Raw genomic sequence first — 23,290 nt, forward strand, 5'->3', positions numbered from 1 at the left:
TTGTATGACAGGAAACTCAGTTGCTGGGTACGGTGGGAAGCGTAAGACACAGCCTGGAGACTGAGGCATAGGTCACTGCTAAAGAGCCTCTCACCTCTGTTAAGGTTTTTATATTGAGGGCAATGAAGGGTGGAATGCAAAGAAATTACTTGATCAGATTGGTTTTTTAGAACTCTCAGTCTGGCTGCAGAGCATAGAATAACTGGAAGGGTGAAGACCTTCCATGTTTTTTCTGGCTTTAGGATCTTTATCTGGTTGGTCTGCTTTCCTGCCTCATAAATAAAGGTTGGAAGCCCAGGGAGGAGGCTGCTGTGATCCTGGGAAGGATGAGGGAAGTGTCAGAGAAGATAGAAGGAAGTAGGCAGAACTGGGAGATAACTAAAGTATAAAACTCTCAGAACTTGGTGCTGAATTAGAAATGGACTTGAGACGTCAAGGATTCTTTCCAGCTTCTAGGCTTGAGCTACTTGGTGAGATGAGAAAACACCGAAGAAGAAGCAGGTTTTACATCTGCTGGATATTATGTGCCTATGGTCCATTCAACTGAAGATATCAGGCTGATAGTTGGATATGTAAGTCTGGAGCTCAAGAAAGTCCTGGCTCAAGATAGATTCGGAATATTCTTTAGCAGATGGATGGCAGTGGAGCTGTGAGGGGAAAAAAAGGAGCCATCTCAAGGCAAGTGAGGACAGTGTGAAGAGGAGAGGAACTGAACATAATCCAAGGAAAGCTGATGTTCAAAGGATGGCCAAAAGAGGAGCCTGTAAAGAGGCTGAGAAAAAGTAGCCAGAAAGAAAGAAGGAAAACCAGGAGTAACGGTCTTCTGTCGTTGGCCTCCAGCATTCATTTCCTCCTTCTGCCAAGAGAGCCCTGAATTTCCTCTGGGGAATTCAATCCTAGCCTGTTCTCAGTTCCACAGTTTGGATCATAGGGGAGACATGCTGGCTGGCTCTTCCTCATCCACCTGACCCCCTCCCCACAGCCCTCCCACTTGCTCTCTGTACTCCAGCCACACAAATTTTCCTTGAGTTCCTAAAAAACTCCATGCTTTTTCTGGCCTAAGGGATCTTTATCTGGTTGGTCTGCTTTCCTTCCTCATTCCCCTTCTGCACACTCTTTGCCTGCTAAACTTCCTTACGTACTTCCAACCTTCTTTGACATTCCTTACACGTCTAGGGTTTTCTGTTGTACGTTCACTCATTCAGTATGTACTAAGCACCTTCTGTCTATGAGTCAGTACTGTGTTGAATTCTGGGACATTACAGAGAGCCAAACAAACGGGCTGGAGCCAACAACTGATTAGAGGAGACTGATGGTAAAAAAGTAAACACACAACTACAAGTTATTGTTAGTGCTGTAAAGGAAGTAAACTTAGTACCAAGATACCAAGAAGGTCCTGACCACTGAGGCTGGTGATCAAAAAAGGTTCTCTGAGGATGTGAAAATTAAACTGAGACCTGAAATAAGAGGCAGAACCAGCTAATGCGAAGAGTTAGGGGAAAAGCGTCAAGGCAGGGGGAACAGTAACGACAAACGCTCATGGAGGGAAAGAGCTTGATGGGTTCCAGGAACTGATAGATGGCCAGTATGGCTAAAATGAAGATGGGGGAGAAAAGCAAACAGGGCACATAGTTGACATGGTGAGACACTTAAAGGCGGTGGTACAAAGTCTGGGTCCAATGGGAAGTTATTTAGGGTTTTTAAGCAGGGGGGGGGGCAGCATGATCTGACAAGTTTCAATTAGATTGCCCTAGTTGCAGAGTGAAGAATAGATTGAAGGACAAGCATAGAATTAAGAAGGCCAATTAGGACCCTATCACTGGGGTTAAGGCAAAAGAGGATGTTGGCTAGAACTTGAATGGGACTGAGGAGATGGAGAGAGGTGGACAGATCCAAGGGATGCTTTGAAACTAGAATTAAAGGGAATCCCTGATGGTTTACATGTGAGGTATTAGAAGAGGACTCAAGGATGATGCTCAATCTTTGGCCTGAATGAGTGAAAAGAGAGCCAGATTGGCTTGGCTTGGACTGCCCCAGCCCCCTTTGCTGCTCCCCTCTTCCTTGGAAACCCTGAGGCAAATCTTCAGAAACCCAGAGCTTGAGAAGCAAGCTGTTTAGAAACCACTGGGCTGGAGACTCTCAGTGTGGTCCCTTCTAGTTTTGAAATTTTAAAATTCTAAACTGAAAACTCTTTGTGACTAGGGACAATATTTCTATTCTTTTGACTTCTCCTGTAGTTACCTTGGTAGAGCTCCGTACCTGGGGAGCATTCAGTAAGTGCTAGTTGACTGTTCATTTGGGCACAGATCTTCCATAATTGAATTTTAGATTAAATTCCCCCTTTAAAATAGGATTCTGATGTAGAATAAACTTTCAATTGAAATCAATTCACCTTGATAAAGTAGAGCCATGGCAAGGATAATCTAAAATTACAAAATCAGAAGTAACTTCTATTTGAGTGGAGACAGAGAAAAAATTGTTTTTGCTAAACAAATTATCTAGATTTAGGTAAATGTTATTTTAGGGCAAATAACATCAGGTAATGGATCAAGCCCGTTCAGAATAGAACCAAGAAACCACTGAAAATAATTCATAACACTGAATATAACCTATATTTTATTAATATATTCTTTGTTGAAAACAAATATTGACGCTTCAAAACTTATTTTGAAAGAATGACTAGGTAATTCTTAAAACCATTTTAAAGATGAAGGAGGGCCTTTAATGGTGGTCCAGTGATTAAGATTCCATGCTCCTAATGAAGGGGCCATGGATTAGAACCTTCGTCAGGGATAAGATCCTTACATGCCACATGGCCAATAATAAATAAATAAAGCTAAACAAGATGGAGATGGAGCTGTGTGGCCAGTCCAGGACAAAAATCAAAGACAGGCTGGACTGAAACTTGCCATTTCCTCTCCTCTCTTTCCCACTGCATCTGCTCTGCTTGATCCTCCACTGTTCAGACATCATCTTTCCTAACCATTTCTCCAGGTTAAAAACTCAGAATTTCAATATCTATAAGCTCATTGATCAAATCCTCGGATAAGTATACCATTTCAAGTCTTTTGTTTTATAAAAGAGGAAAGTAAAGTAACAGAATGTCTTTTATACGCCAAGCATTTCTGAACAAACATGTCCTTCAGTGCTGCTTATTGCCCTATGATGAATGCCCATTTCACAGATGAGGTGGCAGGGTTGGTGGTCCAGCATCTGACTCTCTTCCTGCTTGGGATAAGTACCCTGCTGTGGACAGCATCAGTGAAAAGAAGTGCTGAAGGTGACACCATGGACATTATGGCAGCGACACCTTTTTCATTTCCCACCCCCGACCCCCAACACCACCACCACCAAGGTGGTCAGGGCCTGGGATGTGGTCTAGGATTAGTCAACAGGGTGCCACTGCCTGGGCTCTGGGTTTGCAGCCTGAGGCATACAGATGGAAAGAAGGTTAGCTGTCCTTTGCAACAGCCCAGCAGGGGCAAATGTGTCTGGTGGTGGCACTCTGGCAGTGCTCAGTGGTTGGACCTCCTGGCCATAAAGTCCTGCTGAAGAAGATTTTGTTCTTCCTCTATTAGTCCTTGGTTTCTGCTGAATTTCCGATTCTTCCACTCCTGATAATTCTGGGAGCCAGAGATATGTCTTCAGTAAATTCCAGCTGGGGCTGATGTAGCCAGCATTCGGGCAGTTCTTGCAACAAGAAACCTGACTGTCTCTGAGGAAACAGACTCCAGGGAGCTTGTCAGGGGCCCCACCTAGCAAGTGTCAATATTCTGGCCGAGAAGCCCATGCTGCTTCCTTGGTTCCATGCTTCCTGAACAAATCTAAAGAAGGGCATAGCGGAAATGAGCAAGGATGGCACACCTATTAGAGTGAGGCTTGAAGACCAGCGGGCATGTGAACACTTACCCCAGATCCACATTCAGTTACACATCCAAAAATAAGTGGGGTCTATCCTAGTCTGTGTATAGTGATTGTGATATGTTCAAATATGATTTCAGACAATTCTCACAACAACATGGTGTGGTGGACATTATTTTCTCCATTGCTCATATGGAAAAACTGAGACTCAATGAGGTTTGTCCAAGTTTATATTTAGTAAGCGTTAGTGCTGGGTTTGAACTTGAGTCTCCAGGCGAAGCGCCTGGAGCTCATTCATTAAGCCACAGCTGTTGCACTATGAAATTTAATCAATAAATATTTTGTCGCTGTCAATTTTCTATTAACCCCATCGCAGCCCTAGCACGACCTAATCAGTGTGTTCTTGTTGGTATGCTTCCTTGAGTGTAGTCTTACACCTGTATCTCAGGGGGTGTCATCTGCCTCTTTAGACAGGACTATGCTGGCAACCCACTCCAGTCTTCTTGCTTGGAAAATTCCATGGACAGACAAGCCTGGTTCATGCGGTCACAAAGAGTCAGACACACTGAGGGACTGAGCACACACACATGCCGCTGCTAAGGATCATCCTTCCTGCATTTCCCTCTCCTACGCCTCTACTCATCTGTGCATTCTTGCCTGCTTCTACCTCCCCTACCCCTTCAAGAGAAACCATGCCTTTGCTTATTGGACTGTAAAATGGAACTGAAGGTCCTCGTAGGCAGAATAAATACCAGACATCTTAGGGGTCTTTGGGACAGATTCCTTGCCCAGACCTGGCTCATGATGGCCAAAGAACGCTATGTCATTTGAGTTTTGGATTAAGAAAACGAGTTCTGCGTGTTTCCTACCATCACAAAGAGCAGTGAATTGAATTGGTGCCACTGTAAGCTTGATTGTTGTGGCATAGATAAAAGCCTCATTAAGTCCCTCATGAGGAAGAGAATTTTATTTTGAGGATAGAGGAATGGGGTAGGGGGTTTCTTGCTTGTGGTTACAACAACAAAACAGTCAATGGAGGAAATAATTAAATAACTGGACTCCCCCCGCCCCAACCAATCCTCGTCAAGAGACTGGGTGAGTTTTTAATTAGTGCTGCATTTTCAATAAATCCATATCTGTACGTGGTGCTGATTCTTTCCTGGATAAGGAAAGATAATAATGAGAATCCTATTTTTCAGTCCCACACTAAAGGGATGCCTAGTATATTTAATCATGCTGTAGAAATCCTGGCAGCTTTCTCTGAGCCCAGCCTCTGCTCTAATTACATTTCTAGATTTTAGTAAATTGAAAGGGAAAATGTAGGAACAAAATAATTAAAACCGAAGAGGAAGTGCATATTAAAAAGGAGAAGCTGTTTAAAATTCTTCCACATAGTGCTTCCAAGGACGTCTACAGTCATTTAATCAGATCCACACCAAATCAAAGCCCTTTGTACAGAGGCTGGTGAGATCACGTCTCAGGTGGGCGGTATGGTCCACACAGAAGAATGGGAGCCTCATCACACCAGGCTACAGATGGGCATAGACTTGTACGTCCTTCCAGATCTCTAGAGATTCAGGGCCAGCTGGGACAAGCTGCTGGTGCAGACTCACCAGCTCTGAGGAGTCACTTCCCAGGTCCCAGGCAGAATCTCACTAAACTGTAATGATCAGCCCCAATTGTGAGGTAGCTAAAGTATGTTGACCATGCCTCCAGTTCTCTCCTTCTGCACCCCTTCCCCACCTCCATGCTTCTCCCCTCCAAGAAGTGAGAGTGAAAAGCAGTGAAAGCGTTAGTCACTCAGTGTCCGACTCTTTGCAACCCCATGGACTGTAGCTCACCAGGCTCTTCTGTCCATGGGATTCTCCAGGCCAGAATACTGGAGTGGGTTGCTATTTCCTTCTCTAGGGCATCTTCCCAACCCAGGGATTGAACCCAGGTCTCCTGCATTGCAGGCAGATTTGTTACCCTCTGAGCACCCCTTCCCCACTTCCATACTTCTCCATCCAAGGAGTGGTACACTTTTTCTTTCTTCCCTACCATCCTGTGAAATCTGAAGTCAAGAGAACAGTAAATTAACAGCTTCAGTGACACTAGGAATCGATTCTTTGTAACTGGTTACTGGGTTGCCTGTGGGGCACTCTACATTTATTCAAGGACCAAAACCCTTGATGCCTTCAGATAATGGAATGAAATGTTTGTTATGATGATTATGATGAGTGAGTGAAATCTAGTTGGAAAGTTTCAAGCATCAGCCTAATAGGTGACAAAGCACTTCTTGTTTTAAGTGGTACAGGGATAGTAACCACATCATTGTTGAATTTAGGATCTCCATTTAAAATAAAATTTTTTGGCTGTGCTGGGTCTTTGTTGCTTTGTGTGGGCTTTCTCTAGCTGCAGTGAGCAGGGGCTACTCTTCGTTGTGGTGTGCAGGCTTCTCATTGTGGTGGCTTTCTCTTGTTGTGGGGCACAAGGCTTTAGGAGCACAGGCTTCGGTAGCTGTGGCGCACAGCCTTAGTTGATCCCAGGCACGTAGAATCTTCCTGGACCAGGGATTGAACCCACATCTCCTGCATTGGCAGGTGGATTCCTATCCATACACCACCAGGGAAGTCTAGGATCTCCATTTCTTGATCATTTTGGCTAAAATATGGGTTGAGGAAGCTTTAGGAGTGTTTTGTCTGTCATTCCAAGGATATTTTGTAGGGTCTGCTTGTGTATTTGAAAGTGGACAACAGTCTGGCACTGTCACAGCCTCCCATGTGGTTTGGCTCATGTACTTTCCAGCTGTCCCTGCTGAACAGACTCACCAGCCAAGGGGCCCCAGGACACATGCGGCAGGACATAGTGAGCACTGTGTCCTGGAGACAGTCCCACAGAAGCAGAGCTTCCAGAAGCTTCCAGTTTTCACAAGGCAGGGTTCATACTTTGTCACCCCATGACCCACAGGTTTATCTGGTTGCTTTTTTGGATAAGACGCTTCCTCACATGTTTGTGTGTGTGTGTGTGTGTGTGTCTACATAATGATACAATCTCAGTATGGAAAAGAGACAATGCCTGCTCCAGATTATTTGGCTCGATTCAGTAAGAATAAAATTTTTAAAGTTTAATCTTAGGCAAGAATTGTAGCAATAACAAATCAAATATTCCATCACTGGTGAAGGCAACTTCTTTCTCCCAGGGCCCAGATGCTCTGAGACCTTTTTTTTTTTTTTAACTGCACTATGCAGCATTCAGGCAGAATCTTAGTTCCCTGATCAGGGATCAAACCAGTGCCCCCTGCAGCGGAAACACAGAGTCTTTCTTAACTGCTGGACTGCCAGGGAAATCCCTGAGATATATTTCTTTCACTCAACTCAGCAATCAATGATAGTCCTTAGGAGACAGGATGTGAGACCAACTGGGGACCCAGGTGTCCAAGAAAATAAATTGTTCGTGAATCAGCTTGCTATCAGTTAAGCGACCTACATGCCCACCTTACCGCAAAAGAATGGGCCTTTTTGTTTTTGTTTCCGAAAGCTCAACTTTTTAAGTTACTTAAAAGTCTCTAACATCATCAAAAAGTTCAAAATATTTTACTGACACAGAACTGATTAGAAAAATGAGGTAATATATGTAAACGTCTTTAGTAATCCACAAGCTGCTAGTGAATATAAGGTGCTGTTGTTAAATGTCTTTATTGTTACGCTCACCCGACTCCCAATCTTGGTGAGCCGCTGTTTCGTCCTCGCACCTCCGCGCAGACTGCCGCGCCCTACACGCGACCCTCTGCGAGTTCCCGCCTCTTTTTTCTCAAGCCCCTCCTTCCCTTCAAATCTTCGGGCCCTGGCGACACAAGGGACGCATGCGCAGTAGGGAAGGTAGGCGGAGTCTTGAGGCAGAGGGAGGAGGAGCTGGAGAACCTAAAAAGGGGAGGGGAGTCGGAGTAGAGGAGGCGGAGGCCGCGCGGGGTGGGGCCCCGGCGGGTACGCGCTCGCTGCGTCGACGTGCTGACGCCATGACGCCCCGACCGGTGTGTTTCGGTGTGTGTGTGTGTGTGTGAGTGTGCGCGCTCCTTGTGTGTGTGTATTTGTGTATCGGCGGTCTCGCAGGTCCCGGATGTTGCGGACAGTATGAGGCGAGCGCAGGGGGACGGGGACCAGCAGCTGTCGCCGCCGCTCTCAGGTGAGTGGGGGGAGGAGAGTCGAGGGAAAGGGTTGTCCTGTCTGAGTGGGGGGGGGGTGTCTCCCTTAAGAGGTGACTGACCCCCCACTCTCCCCCACCACCCCGCGCCGCACATAGACTGTTTTCTGCCCCATTTCCCACATCCCGGATTACATGGCCCGCGAATGCCAGCAGTCGTGCCTTCTCCTAATCCCAAGCATTCAGGAGACACAAACGCGCCCCCTGCCTTCGGCCCCCCCCATGATTTTCCCAGTCCCATCCCCCTTGCCAAATAGTGAGCTGTCGCCTGCGGCGAGATGGGTGACTGCGCATGCTCGAGTGTGAACAAGCTAGGGGTGCTTGGTCGCTGCCCTCGGGGCGCATGCGCATCGCTGTGTTGCAGGGACCTGCGGGATAAAGAGCCACTTGACCGCGCGCCCGCCTTCTTCCTAGGCAGTGGGCTAGACTTGGTGCCAGATAGTGGGCCTGTTGCTTCTCTCCAAAAGGGAGGGTTTAAATTACTTGAGGGAATTTATGACAAAGCACCTTTCGCGTCTTGTGTTGTCATAGGGATTCCCAGGCTCCAAACGCCTCCGAGAGCAAGCGTTCCCTACGCTGACCCTTCTTTGGAAACTGCCATTGGAACTTACAGTTCTAGTATTCCTTTTCTTTCCTCGGATTCTTCCATCGTCATGTTGTATCGCTAATGCAAACCTCCTCTAAATTTAGGAGTAGGTGGCAATTGTTCTGGCAAGGGATTTTGGTAGCCTTTCTAAGGAGGACTAGGGCCATAAAAAAGAAAGTAAGGGGGGTTTCCTTTTAGTAAAATTACTTATTCTCACAGAACCAGATGAAGTAAAGAGTATAAGGCTTAGCGTAGTAACTGTACATCAAGACATCTATGTACTCTGATCTCTAGCCCTCCTCGGTGTGACCTATTTGCCTCTTTTTTGGTAAAAGATCTTTTTTAGTGCTTTCGTTTTTAGCTGTACATTATTGATGTTTTGAATAGCACATGAAAAAAGCAATCTGAAACTACTGGTGAGCGATAACTTAGCCAGTGGAAGTTTTAAGTAACAAGAATGGTGTTTCTTTCACATTTGCAAATAACAAAGAGCAATTTTTAAAATGAACTTTAAGGTGCAGTAATATCTCAGTGATCTAGAACCTGTGTTTTCAGTTGGAAGATTATACATGGTCCCTTGATTTGCTCCTATGTTGCCACTCTTGAATATTCGCTGCCATCAGAACAGGGTGAAGAGATGATAAACTCTTAGAAGCAAAAGGTTTGCTGAATAGCATTGAAATGAATAGTTAAATTGTTGGCGGGGGTGGTGGTGCACATTTTCTGTGTTCTTTTAGTTGTCTTTGCCAACCTTGCTTCCTGTCTGGATAACTTAGGAATGGGACATATTATTCAGTTCAGTTCAGTGGCTCAGTCGTATCCGACTCTTTGCGACCCCATGAATTGCAGCATGCCAGGCCTCCCTGTCCATCACCAACTCCAGGAGTTCACTGAAACTCATGTCCATTGAGTTGGACATATTATTAGGAAGCCTTATTTTCTCTTTTCTTTCCTTTGTGTTCTTTCTTTGATACTCATCTCTCAAGGCTTTTTGGGGGAGAAGGGGTTGTCATTCTTAACTCTAGGGCCTTAAGTTCTTGGGCTTTAAAGTATATATATATATTTTACTTCCTCATTTTACTGTGGCCTTGGCATGGTTCAGCTGTCTTTCATGCTGTTTTCTGTTGTAATGGTTACAGCTGGAGCCAAGCAATGACATAGGAAGCACAAGAATTTGGGGGGCATATATCTTCTTGTCAGAGAAGGCAATGGCACCCCACTCCAGTACTCTTGCCTGGAAAATCCCATGGATGGAGGAACCTGGTAGGCTGCAGTCCACGGGGTCGCTAAGAGTCGGACACGACTGAGCGACTTCACTTTCACTTTCCACTTTCATGCTTTGGAGAAGGAAATGGCAACCCATTCCAGTGTTCTTGCCTGGAGAATCCCAGGATTGGGGGAGCCTGGTAGGCTACCATCTGTGGGGTCACACAGAGTCGGACACGACTGAAGTGACTTAGCATGTATCTTCTTGTATCCTTTGAAAGAGCTGGACATTCATCTTTTTTCTTGTGTGAAGACTGAGAAGTATAAGTTATTGTGACCACCTCATGCTTAGGCTGGGGGTGGTTGATGTCCATTTGATACTTTGGGACTTATCCTTTTAGAGCTCTTCATAGTGGTTAGTTTAGTGCTTGGAGATGTTCAATGTTGCCTATGTCCAGACTTCTGTCAGGTAGTTTGGTAAAATCTTTTTTATTTCTTTAATTTTTAAAAATTTTTGGCCATGCATGCAGCATGCAGGATCTTAGTTCCCTGAGCAGGGATTGAACCTGGGCCACCTGCAGTGGAAGCACAGCCTTAACCACTGGACCACCAGGGAAGTCCCCTAGTCTGGTAAAATTTGGAAGTAAAATGGAGGTAAATAAATGTCCTTTTTTCTTCTCAGTAGACTTCTGTCATATAGGGTGCTTTCTTTTTATCTGGTTGAATTTACTGAAGTCTCATAAAAAAGTTGTATGGTGTGAAGACATGAAATGCTTTTAGGTTAAGATAAGTATTAATTAAATAATTCAGATGGGTGCAGTGTGTTCAGTTGCTCAGTTCTGTCTAACTCTTTGCTGCCCCATAAACTGTAGCTCCTCTGTCCTTGGAATTTTCCAGGTAAGAACACTGGAGCATGTTGCAGTTTCCTACTCCAGGGGATCTTCCTGACCCAGGGATTGAACCAGCATCTGTTATGTCTTCTGCGTTGACAGATGAATTCTTTACACTAGCGCCACCTGCTGCTGCTGCTAAGTAGCTTCAGTCGTGTCCAACTCTGCGCGACCCCATAGACGGCAGCCCACTAGGCTCCTCTGTCCCTGGGATTCTCCAGGCAAGAATACTGGAGTGGGTTGCCATGGGAAGCCTTAAATTGGTGTAGAGCCTTGTTTAAAAAAATAACTCTTTAAAATGGGTAACACATGTACACACATACGATACAAAAATCAGAAACTACATAGAGTATGTCCTCCTTTCATCCTTCTAGATACCTCCCTTGAAGGAAATTGTTTCCTGTATCTTGTTTACCTTGCATAGATAAGGCTTTTACATGCATATGCAACTATATATTCTTTGGTGTTTTTGTTTTTATTTGTTGTTTACATAAATGGTAAGATTCTATACCTACTATTCTGCACTTTGCTTTTTTCACTTAGTATATCTTGGCTGTCATTTCATACAGTACATAGAGTACCTCTTCCTTTTTTTTTTTTTAACCTCTTCCGTTTTGAAAGCTGGCAGATATTCCGCTGTATAGATGTGCCATTATCCAGCCAGCGTTTATTGGATAGTTAGGTTGTTTCCAGTGCTACAGTTAATTCCTCATGTGTCCTTTTTATGTACATCGATGTCTGTTGGATTAATTCCAGGTGGAAAGCTATATGGATTTTTAATGTTGTTAAATATTGCTAAATTGCTTTTCATAAAAGTTGTATTAATTTATATTCCTGCCAGCAGTGTGAGTCTGGCTCTTTCCTCACCAGCACTGTACTATCTGATTTTTTAAGTCTTCCTGCAGGAGACTCCCCTGGCAGTCCAATGTGGAAAATCCATGCTTCCAGTAAGTGGGCATGGGTTTGATCCCTGGTCAGGGAACTAAGATCCTGCGTGCCTCACAATTCAGCCAAAAAAAACAAAACAGTAACAAAAACAATAAAACTTCGTGCACTCTTTTGTGTGAGATTTTAAAGTTCATTATGTACCTTGTTAAGCTTCATTATCCCCAGGAGTTGTGGATAAATATTGTCACTGTTTTGCAGACCAGAGGTAGTGGTGAAAGATATTGTTGGACTGAAGAATAATCTCATGAGAATAAAGTCATATGCCTGGATAACGTGGCTTTTTAAAAGCAATGCTAGGAAGACATGTACAACTTGTATTCTAATTTCTCCCTATCACACTTGCTGATTGTTTCTCCATGGGAAATTCTGTAACCCCATAAGTGATGTTTGATGATCTCCCTTTGAGAGCTGTGACTCAAGATTGTTTATACAAGTGAACTGCTACTCTGTTGAGAAATTAAAAGACTAACTCAGTTATTTGAGATGCTTTTCTGAGTGCCTGCACAGAATATTGCTGCTAGTACTCTGAAAGATAGTTGCAGAATGTGTGCTTCACTATGAATTGTGAGCAAATAGAGGAGAGTTCATTTGGGAGGCCTTCCTGGAGGAAAGGAAGTGCATTTTGAGCTGTCTAGGTAAAAAATTGTAAACATACAGAAAAATGGAAAGAATAGTACAGTTGTCATCTTTATACCAATTACTTCCTAGATTCCAACAGTTTTTCATGTTTTACTGTATTTGTTTTATCTGTATATGTGCATGCGTGCATACTCAGTCACTTCGGTTGTGCCTGACTCTTTGTGGCCCTATGTGTAGCCCACCAGACTTCTCTGTCTATGGGATTCTCCAGGCAAGAATAATGGAGTGGGTTGCTGTGCCCTCCTTCGGGGGATCTTCCCAACTCAGGGATTGAACCTGGGTCTCTTGCATTGCAGGCAGATTCTTTACTGCTGAGCCACTGGGGGAGCCACTTTATATGTGCATATGTGTTTGTATATAATATATAAATCTTTACATTGTAGACATCATGACACTTTAATACTTTAAATACTTTAGTGCATCTTTTTAAAACAGACATTGTTTTAGTTCATTGATCTTACAATACATTGTCACAGCGGAGGCAATTAACAATACTTTCCCAGTACCATCTAATATCTAGTTCATGTTCAGGTTTTCCCAGTTGTCTCCAACACAACACTTGTTAGCTATTGGTATTTTTTCCTCCAAAAATGTTTCCTTAGTCTCTTTTTAAATCTAAAACACTTTATTTAGGATCAATGCAGTCTTTCCTTTTGAAGAGACCAGGCCATTTGTCTTGTATAATATATCACTTCTAGAGTTTTCTGAGAAACTGGAGATTCCTCTCAGTTTCATGTAATTTGTTCCTTTATCCCTGTATTTCCTTACAAACTGGCAGTGAAGTCTTGGCTAGATTCAGTTAAACATTTTTGGTAATAATACTTCATAGGTGATGCTGTGTACCTCATGTCACATCACAATAAGAGAAACATCATGTCATAATGTCTGACTGTTAATGGTGATGGATTTGTTTGTTCAAGATGATAAATACCAGATCTCTCCATTGTAAAGACTTTGTAATTAGCAGGTAGAGTAGTGACACTTTGACACAATACTCTTATGCTTCTTCAGCAGCCTTTATCACCTACTGATAACAGTCTTTGCCTGAATCAACTATTTCTTTGGCTATTACAAAGTGGTAATTTTCTAATTCTAACATTCCTTTTATATTGATTAGCCTTCCATCATCTGTAAAGATATCTCTCATCAGTTAGGAATAGATTATAATTTCTTCCCAAAAGTTCAGATAAATTCTTAATTTACTCAGAATCCTTTAGCAATTTTCTGAGTAAGAAGTTGGTATACCTCTAATGATAGGAAATGAATTTTCTTTTTTTTTTTTTTTTTGCTCTGTTTTGGTATCTTTATAAACTCATGGATTTTAATTTTCTCTGTGTTTTACCAATAATCACAGACTTTTTTTTTGGATGCTCAAAATGTCCCATGTTTGACCTTTGGGAGCCTTTTACACTTGGTGTATGAGCTTCTAGTAGAGGAAGTCGCTGAATGACTTTCTTTTTTCTTGTCTCAGATGTCCCCTCACCTTACCTCTGTATGCTTATATATCTATACTACACTTCCTTCCATTTTAATAAACTGTGTTGTTAATCTCCGTATGGAGCTTCTGTCCCCAAATTCTAACAACTAAAGGTGTCTTTTTTTTAACACAGTGCACCTAGTGTTTGATTCATTTCTGTGTCACTGGCATTGTTGGATTCTGAATCTTAGACCTCACAGCTTTCTTATCTTGAGTACTCTTTGTGAAAAACAGCTAGTATCTCTCAAGAGAGCATTGCTTCCCAACCCCACATCACAAATACAAGGTTAGCTATAGAAGAGACTGGATTTCCCTGTCGGCTCAGACAGTAAAAGAATCCACCTGCAATGCCGGGAAACCCGGGTTTGATCCCTGGGTTAGGAAGATCCCCTGGAGGAGGGCATGGCTACCCACTCCAGTATTCTTGCCTGGAGAATTCCCATGGACAGAGGTGCCTGGCGGGCTACAGTCCATAAGGTAGCAAAGGGTCAGACGTGACTAAGTGACTAAGCATAGCACAGCATAGAAGAGACTGTGGAATTTCTTTTCTCATGAGCAAACTTGCTTTTTTTTTCTGAGATGAAAGGTATACAAGATGAAATTTATAAACTGATAATTTGTATATAATATTTTCGAGATGTGGGGTTTTGAGCATTATATACCTTTGTGTGTACATGTATAAGTGTGTGTGTGTCTTTCCTCCCTTTTCCTTATTCACACACATTTCTCCAACACAGTTGGAGTGTTATATAAGATTATGCTGTAATAACATATATTTTTCATTATCACAAGATTTCATCATGAAAAAGTGACAAATTGTTCATAATTAAGGAAAATTTTCAGATAGGCCATGAGCTCTAATATCTAGCTGTCTTAACACAGGGTCTGGAACAGTACTAAATCCTGTGGATTTCTGTTGTGTGCTGTGGACTCAGAAATGTTGATGCATCCTCAGTGTTTCCTGAAAACCCATCACACTAATAAAAGTTAATACAAGGGAAAGATACAGTGGAGCTATATTCTAAACCTGTTTAGGGTCTAAACTAATTCCTCAGTCAGTCAGTTCAGTCACTCAGTCGTGTCCAACTCTTTGCGACCCTATGGACTGCAGCACGCCAGGCCTCTCCCTGTCCATCACCAACTTGCGGAGTTTACTCAAACTCACGTGCATAGAGTCGGTAATGCCATCCCACCATCTCATCCTCTGTCGTCCCCTTCTCCTCCTGCCTTCAATCTTTCCCAGCATCAGGGTCTTTTCCAGTGATTCGGTTCTTCACATCGGGTGGCCAAAGTATTGGAGTTTCAGCTTCAGCATCAGTCCTTCCAGTGAATATTCAGGATTGATTTCCTTTAGGAGGGACTGGTTGGATCTCCTTGCAGTCCAAGGGACTCTCAAGAGTCTTCTCCACACCACAGTTCAAAAGCATCAATTCTTCGGTGCTCAGCTTTCTTTATATTCCAACTCTCACATCCATACTTGACTACTGGAAAAACCATAGCTTTGACTAGACAGACCTTTGTTGACAAAGTAACGTTTCTGCTTTTAATATGCTTTCTATGTTGGTCATAACTTTTCTTCCAGGGAGCAAGCATCTTTTAATTTCATGGCTGCAGTCACCATCTGTGGTGATTTTGGAGCCCAAAAAATAAAGTTTTCACTGTCACTGTTTGCCCTGTTTCCCCATCTATCTGCCATGAAGTAATGGGACCAGATGCCATGATCTTAGTTTTCTGAATGTTGAGCTTTAAGCCAACTTTTTCACTCTCTTCTTTCACTTTTATCAAGAGGCCCTTTAGTTCTTCACTTTCTGCCATAAGGGTGGTGTCATCTGCATATCTGAGGTTATTGATATTTCTCTCGGCAGTCTTGATTCCAGCTTGTGCTTCATCCAGCCCAGCATTTCTCATGATGTGCTCTGCATTTAAGTTAAATAAGCAGGGTGACAATATACAGCCTTGACATAGTCCTTTCCCTATTTGAAACCAGTCTGTTGTTCCATGTCCAGTTCTAACTGTTGCTTCCTCACCCGCATACAGATTTCTCAAGAGGCAGGTCAGGTGGTCTGGCATGCCCATCTCTTGAAGAATTTTCCACAGTTTATTGTGATCCACACAGTCAAAGGCTTTGGCATAGTCAATAAAGCAGAAGTAGATATTTTTCTGGAACGCTCTTGCTTTTTCACTGATCCAGCGGATGTTGGCAATTTGATCTCTGGTTCCTCTGCCTTTTCTAAATCCAGCTTGAACATCTGGAAGTTCACGGTTCACGATTGCTGAAGCCTGGCTTGAGAATTTTGAGCATTACTTTACTAGCGTATGAGATGAGTGCAATTGTGCAGTAGTTTGAGCATTCTTTGGCATTGCCTTTCTTTGGGATTGGAATGAAACTGACCTTTTCTAGTCCTGTGGCCACTGCTGAGTTTTCCAAATTTGCTGGCATATTGAGTGCAGCACTTTCACAGCATCCTCGTTCAGGATTTGAAATAGCTCAACTGGAGTTCCATCACCTCCACTAGCTTTGTTCGCAGTGATATTTCCTAAGACCCACTTGACTTTGCATTCCAGAATGTCTGGCTCTAGGTTGGTGATCACACCATCACGATTATCTGGGTCGTGAAGATCTTCTTTGTATAGTTCTGTGTATTCTTGCCACCTCTTCTTAATATCTTCTGCTTCTGTTAGGTCCATACCATTTCTGTCCTTTATTGTTCCCATCTTTGCATGAAATGTTCCTGCCTTAGCAGAAAATGATTTATAAAACTCTTAACCATTTAGTGATGTTTTGAGTAACTTACGGATTTCAGGTTACTCAAAGCCTGACAATAACAGTATTCTGATATTTATCTGAAATTCAGTTTTCTTTTTGCCATCTTGTCATATTTACTTTCAGATTTTATAAGCTTATTCTCAACCTGGTTTCATAACAGTACTGGCTCCTTACTAAATTTTGGTTGTGTATTCAGGGAAGCACACCTGTTTCTTGTGTTTGTTTTCAGTTATGGTGAATCATTCCAGTAGCTTCCTTTACTTTTGTTTTTGACAAGCTCCTGTTATAGTAAAAAATGATTTTGAAGCTTAGCCTCTTTAGGAAACACTTGGCCCTTCATTCTTGCAACTATGGTCATGTTTTAATAGAATTGGCAGGAGTTGTACAGTTGCTGTGTGTGGCAAAGTTGGTCATACAGCTTTGGGAATGCTGGATGCAGACCTCAAAATGGGAGTTATACAGTTGGACAGTAACCCTTACTTGACCGTGAAGACCTTTATTCTTTTTTTTTTTTAACAATTCAAAAAATTAAAAAATTTTTTTACTGTGCCGTATGGCGATGGGATCTTAGTTCCCAACCAGGATCAGACCTGCACTCCTTATAGTGGAATCATGAAGACTTAACCACTGGACCACCAGGGCAGTTCCCAAGACCTTTATTCTTTAGTGTTGCTTTCTAAGAAGCTGTTGGCGTAAATCTTTGGGCTGAGGCACCAGCTATATCAAAGAAGAGCTTGCAGTAGTTCTCTGAAGGCCTCTAATTCCTCCTAGCAATCTGTTTATTTGTAAGGAAAAAGATATATATGTAATCATTCACTGTGATTTGAGGTCTACACAGTCCTTTTCTTGGTATTTAAAACAGGTACTACTTTCAATTTCTATGATTTTGACTACTTTAGATACTTCATACGAGTGGAATCATGTAGTACTTGTCCTTTTATATCTGGCTTATTTCACTTAGCATGATATCCATGAGGTTCATCCATGCTGTCAGAATTTCCTTCCTTTTGGAGACTGCATAATACTCCTTGTTTGTATATAATTACATTTTGTTTATCCATTCATCCACCAGTGGATACTTGGGTAGCTGCCACCTTTTGCTCTTGTGAATAATGCTGCTCTGAACATAGGTGGACAAATATCTCTTTGAGACTCTGGTTTCAATTCTTTTGGGTTTATACCCAGAAGTGGAATTGCTGAATCATATGTTAATTCTATTTTTACATTTTTGAGGAACCACCACACAGTTTAATGTAGTGGCTGCACTGTCTTACATTCTTACCAGCAATGTACAAGGGTTCCAGTTTTTCTAAGTCTTTGGCAGTACTTGTTATCCTATGCTTTTTTACAAAAATAGCCATCCTAATGGGTATGTTTTAATGTGTTTTTAGCCTTATCTTTTTTGAAACTAAGTTTAAACTTTAAAGATTTTTTTTTTTCTTTTATGATGTACGTTTTTTGTGAGGTAATAGTTATATACTGTGTTTTCTTCTACAAGTTTTAAAGTTACACTTTTCACATTTAGGTTTTTAATCCATCTAGAATTTATTTTGATGCTTGGTGTTACATAGAGATCTAATTTTTTTTCATTAGGAAAACCCAAAATAGGGTTAATTTTCTTTCCATAAAGATCACCTGGTGGCCACCACCGTGTGTTGAATATTGATGTTTGCCCACTGCAACTTTATGATAACATTTCAGTTCAGCCTTGACATAGTCCTTTCCCTATTTGAAACCAGTCTGTTGTTCCATGTCCAGTTCTAACTGTTGCTTCCTCACCCGCATACAGATTTCTCAAGAGGCAGGTCAGGTGGTCTGGCATGCCCATCTCTTGAAGAATTTTCCACAGTTTATTGTGATCCACACAGTCAAAGGCTTTGGCATAGTCAATAAAGCAGAAGTAGATATTTTTCTGGAACGCTCTTGCTTTTTCACTGATCCAGCGGATGTTGGCAATTTGATCTCTGGTTCCTCTGCCTTTTCTAAATCCAGCTTGAACATCTGGAAGTTCACGGTTCACGTATTGCTGAAGCCTGGCTTGGAGAATTTTGAGCATTACTTTACTAGCGTATGAGATGAGTGCAATTGTGCAGTAGTTTGAGCATTCTTTGGCATTGCCTTTCTTTGGGATTGGAATGAAACTGACCTTTTCTAGTCCTGTGGCCACTGCTGAGTTTTCCAAATTTGCTGGCATATTGAGTGCAGCACTTTCACAGCATCCTCGTTCAGGATTTGAAATAGCTCAACTGGAGTTCCATCACCTCCACTAGCTTTGTTCGCAGTGATATTTCCTAAGACCCACTTGACTTTGCATTCCAGAATGTCTGGCTCTAGGTTGGTGATCACACCATCACGATTATCTGGGTCGTGAAGATCTTCTTTGTATAGTTCTGTGTATTCTTGCCACCTCTTCTTAATATCTTCTGCTTCTGTTAGGTCCATACCATTTCTGTCCTTTATTGTTCCCATCTTTGCATGAAATGTTCCTGCCTTAGCAGAAAATGATTTATAAAACTCTTAACCATTTAGTGATGTTTTGAGTAACTTACAGTTTCAGGTTACTCAAAGCCTGACAATAACAGTATTCTGATATTTATCTGAAATTCAGTTTTCTTTTGCCATCTTGTCATATTTACTTTCAGATTTTATAAGCTTATTCTCAACCTGGTTTCATAACAGTACTGGCTCCTTACTAAATTTTGGTTGTGTATTCAGGGAAGCACACCTGTTTCTTGTGTTTGTTTTCAGTTATGGTGAATCATTCCAGTAGCTTCCTTTACTTTTGTTTTTGACAAGCTCCTGTTATAGTAAAAAATGATTTTGAAGCTTAGCCTCTTTAGGAAACACTTGGCCCTTCATTCTTGCAACTATGGTCATGTTTTAATAGAATTGGCAGGAGTTGTACAGTTGCTGTGTGTGGCAAAGTTGGTCATACAGCTTTGGGAATGCTGGATGCAGACCTCAAAATGGGAGTTATACAGTTGGACAGTAACCCTTACTTGACCGTGAAGACCTTTATTCTTTTTTTTTTTTAACAATTCAAAAAATTAAAAAAATTTTTTTACTGTGCCGTATGGCGTATGGGATCTTAGTTCCCCAACCAGGGATCAGACCTGCACTCCTTATAGTGGAATCATGAAGACTTAACCACTGGACCACCAGGGCAGTTCCCGAAGACCTTTATTCTTTAGTGTTGCTTTCTAAGAAGCTGTTGGCGTAAATCTTTGGGCTGAGGCACCAGCTATATCAAAGAAGAGCTTGCAGTAGTTCTCTGAAGGCCTCTAATTCCTCCTAGCAATCTGTTTATTTGTAAGGAAAAAGATATATATGTAATCATTCACTGTGATTTGAGGTCTACACAGTCCTTTTCTTGGTATTTAAAACAGGTACTACTTTCAATTTCTATGATTTTGACTACTTTAGATACTTCATACGAGTGGAATCATGTAGTACTTGTCCTTTTATATCTGGCTTATTTCACTTAGCATGATATCCATGAGGTTCATCCATGCTGTCAGAATTTCCTTCCTTTTGGAGACTGCATAATACTCCCTTGTTTGTATATAATTACATTTTGTTTATCCATTCATCCACCAGTGGATACTTGGGTAGCTGCCACCTTTTGCTCTTGTGAATAATGCTGCTCTGAACATAGGTGGACAAATATCTCTTTGAGACTCTGGTTTCAATTCTTTTGGGTTTATACCCAGAAGTGGAATTGCTGAATCATATGTTAATTCTATTTTTACATTTTTTGAGGAACCACCACACAGTTTAATGTAGTGGCTGCACTGTCTTACATTCTTACCAGCAATGTACAAGGGTTCCAGTTTTTCTAAGTCTTTGGCAGTACTTGTTATCCTATGCTTTTTTTACAAAAATAGCCATCCTAATGGGTATGTTTTAATGTGTTTTTTAGCCTTATCTTTTTTTGAAACTAAGTTTAAACTTTAAAGATTTTTTTTTTTTTTATGATGTACGTTTTTTGTGAGGTAATAGTTATATACTGTGTTTTCTTCTACAAGTTTTAAAGTTACACTTTTCACATTTAGGTTTTTAATCCATCTAGAATTTATTTTGATGCTTGGTGTTACATAGAGATCTAATTTTTTTCATTAGGAAAACCCAAAATAGGGTTAATTTTCTTTCCATAAAGATCACCTGGTGGCCACCACCGTGTGTTGAATATTGATGTTTGCCCACTGCAACTTTATGATAACATTTCAGTTCAGTTTAGTTCAGTCATGTCTGACTCTTTGCAACTCCGTGGACTGCAGCATGCCAGGCTTTCCTGTCCATCACCGTCACTCCTGGAGCTTGCTCAGACTCATGTCCATTGAGTCCGTGGTGGCATCCTACCATCTCATCCTCTGTCATCTCCTTCTCCTGCCTTCAGTCTTTCCCAGCATCCAGGTCTTTTCCAATGAGTCAGTTCTGAAGCTCAGTCCTTCCAATGAATATTCAGGACTGATTTCCTTTAGGATTGACTGGTTTGATCTCCTTGCAGTCCAAGGGACTCTCAAGAGTCTTCTCCAACACCACAGTTCAAAAGCATCAATTCTTTGGCGCTCAGCTTTTTTTATAGTCCAACTCTCACATCCATACATAACTGCTGAGAAAACCATAGCTTTGACTAGACTTACCTTTGTCGTCAAAATAATGTCTGCTTTTTAATATGCTGTCTAGGTTGGTCATAGCTTTTCTTCCAAGGAGCAAGTGTCTTTTAATTTCATGGCTGCAGTCACCATCTGCAGTGATTTTGGAGCCCAAGAAAATAAAGTCTGTCTCTGTTTCCATTGTTTCCCTATCTATTTACCATGAAGTGATGGGATCTGATGCCATGATCTTAGTGATGGCATGAAGTGATGGGACCAGATGCCATGATACCATAACGTGTTTCCAAATATATGAGGGTTTGTGTTTGTGTTCTCTGTATTCTGCACCATTGGTCTATTTGCATATTTTGCGCTGATACTACACTGTCTTAATTGTCATAGCTTTATAATAGTTGTTCTGTCTGGTAGGGCAGGTCTCACTACCTTGTTCTTTTTCGGTTCATCAGCCTCTGTGACAAACCCTGTCAGATTGGTGTGGTTTAATGATACCATGCTGCTGCTAAGTCGCTTCAGTCGTGTCCGACTCTGTGCGACCCCATAGACGGCAGCCCACCAGGCTTCCCCGTCCCTGGGATTCTCCAGGCAAGAACACTGGAGTGGGTTGCCATTTCCTTCTCCAGTGCGTGAAAGTGAAAAGTGAAAGGGAAGTCACTCAGTCGTGTCCAACGCTCAGCGACTCCATGGACTGCAGCCTACCAGGCTCCTCCATCCGTGGGATTTTCTAGGCAAGAGTACTGGAGTGTGGTGCAATTGCCTTTTCCGAATGACACCATAGGCTGTCTAAATTATATTGACATGATATATAAGGGCCTTCTCCAAGAGAAAGAAAATTATCAAGCCTCTCTTATATAACAGCTGGTTATTAAGTTTGTCTCTTAGTCTGAATGAACCAATAATTTCCATTCAGTTTTTAATTTTGTTGGAGTGATATTTACTTTGATATAAGAATATTGTCTTCAAATGGAGGGGAGCCTTGTTATAATTTGTTGTCTCATATAAGGACCCAAATTAAATGGTTTTTGTAATGACATTGAGGTTCTGTGGTATTAAGACTCTCTTGATCATAAGAAAAATAAGCCTATTTAAAATAGCTCATATAAAAGATTTATCAAAAGGAAATAGCTGTTATAGAATCCAAGGAAAAGCTGACCAGGGCTTCAGAAAGGGCTGGCACTGAAACAGTTCAGATATTTTAAGCAGTTAGACTTAATAGATTCTAGTGTTCCACCACATACAGACCTTAAGATCCATGAAGCTTAATTCAGATTCCCGAGCAATATTTGATTTCATCAGTCTAAGGCTTGACTTCCCCCAGACCAGATATCTGCCTCAGGTTCAACTCTGGTTGAGGATACACAAAGCAATTTTGAGGGTGGCTGGAATCAGAGGCAAGTTCTCTTAAGCAGTGGTTCTCAAAACTTTTTGGTCTCAGACTCTTTACACTCTTAAAAATTGAGTTTTGAGTTTTTCTTTGTGTAGTTTATATCTGTTCATAGTTACTAAATTAGAAATTAAACATAAAGCATTTAAAAATATCAACTACTTTAAATATGTTAATACAAATAATATATTTTTATGAAAAACAACTAAAAAGTTAGAAGTGGCAGTTTTGGATTTTTGTGAATCTCTTAAATATCCAGCTTAATAGAAGACAGCTAAACTATCATGTCTGCTTCTGTATTTAACCTGATGTGATAGATTGTTTTGATTGAAATATATGAAGAAAATATGTCCAGAGTACTTGTAGTTGGAAAAGGAGCGTTTTCAGACAGCTGTGCATATTCTCTGATACTACACCAAAACTTGATAATCAGTAGTTTCTTCATAAGTTACATTGCAGTGTGGAATCTGAAGTCATGTTGTATATTAAAATTCATTGGTCTTTCTTGTACTTTAAATAGATCTTTAACTGATACTTGATTTTATGATATCATACATTGGTTGTTTGGAAATGCTGGTTCATTGAGTTAAACATCTTCCAAATGACACATTTCATAATATGATACCAAAAACCCACATTAGCTAATATTCTCCTTCTTATCAGAAAAAATTTTAAGTATTGGGAATCTATGCAGCTACAATATTTCCAAGATTTTAATTTTTGATTAAAAGCTTTTG

At 41.5% G+C, this 23,290-nt stretch overlaps 1 protein-coding gene across 2 annotated transcripts in view; it reads left to right on the top strand.

The window, feature by feature from the left end:
* The first annotated feature begins 7,849 nt into the window (after positions 1-7,849).
* Positions 7,850-23,290, top strand: part of SPOP (speckle type BTB/POZ protein) — an 84,773-nt gene continuing 69,332 nt past the window's right edge. For both annotated transcript variants that reach the window (XM_005890342.3, XM_005890341.3), the window contains exon 1: positions 7,850-8,025. The gene's annotated coding sequence lies outside the window, so the exon portion shown is untranslated. The remainder of the gene's footprint in view (positions 8,026-23,290) is intronic.

This window comes from Bos mutus, chromosome 19 (genome assembly GCF_027580195.1).
Source record: "Bos mutus isolate GX-2022 chromosome 19, NWIPB_WYAK_1.1, whole genome shotgun sequence".
Lineage (NCBI taxonomy): Eukaryota > Metazoa > Chordata > Mammalia > Artiodactyla > Bovidae > Bos > Bos mutus.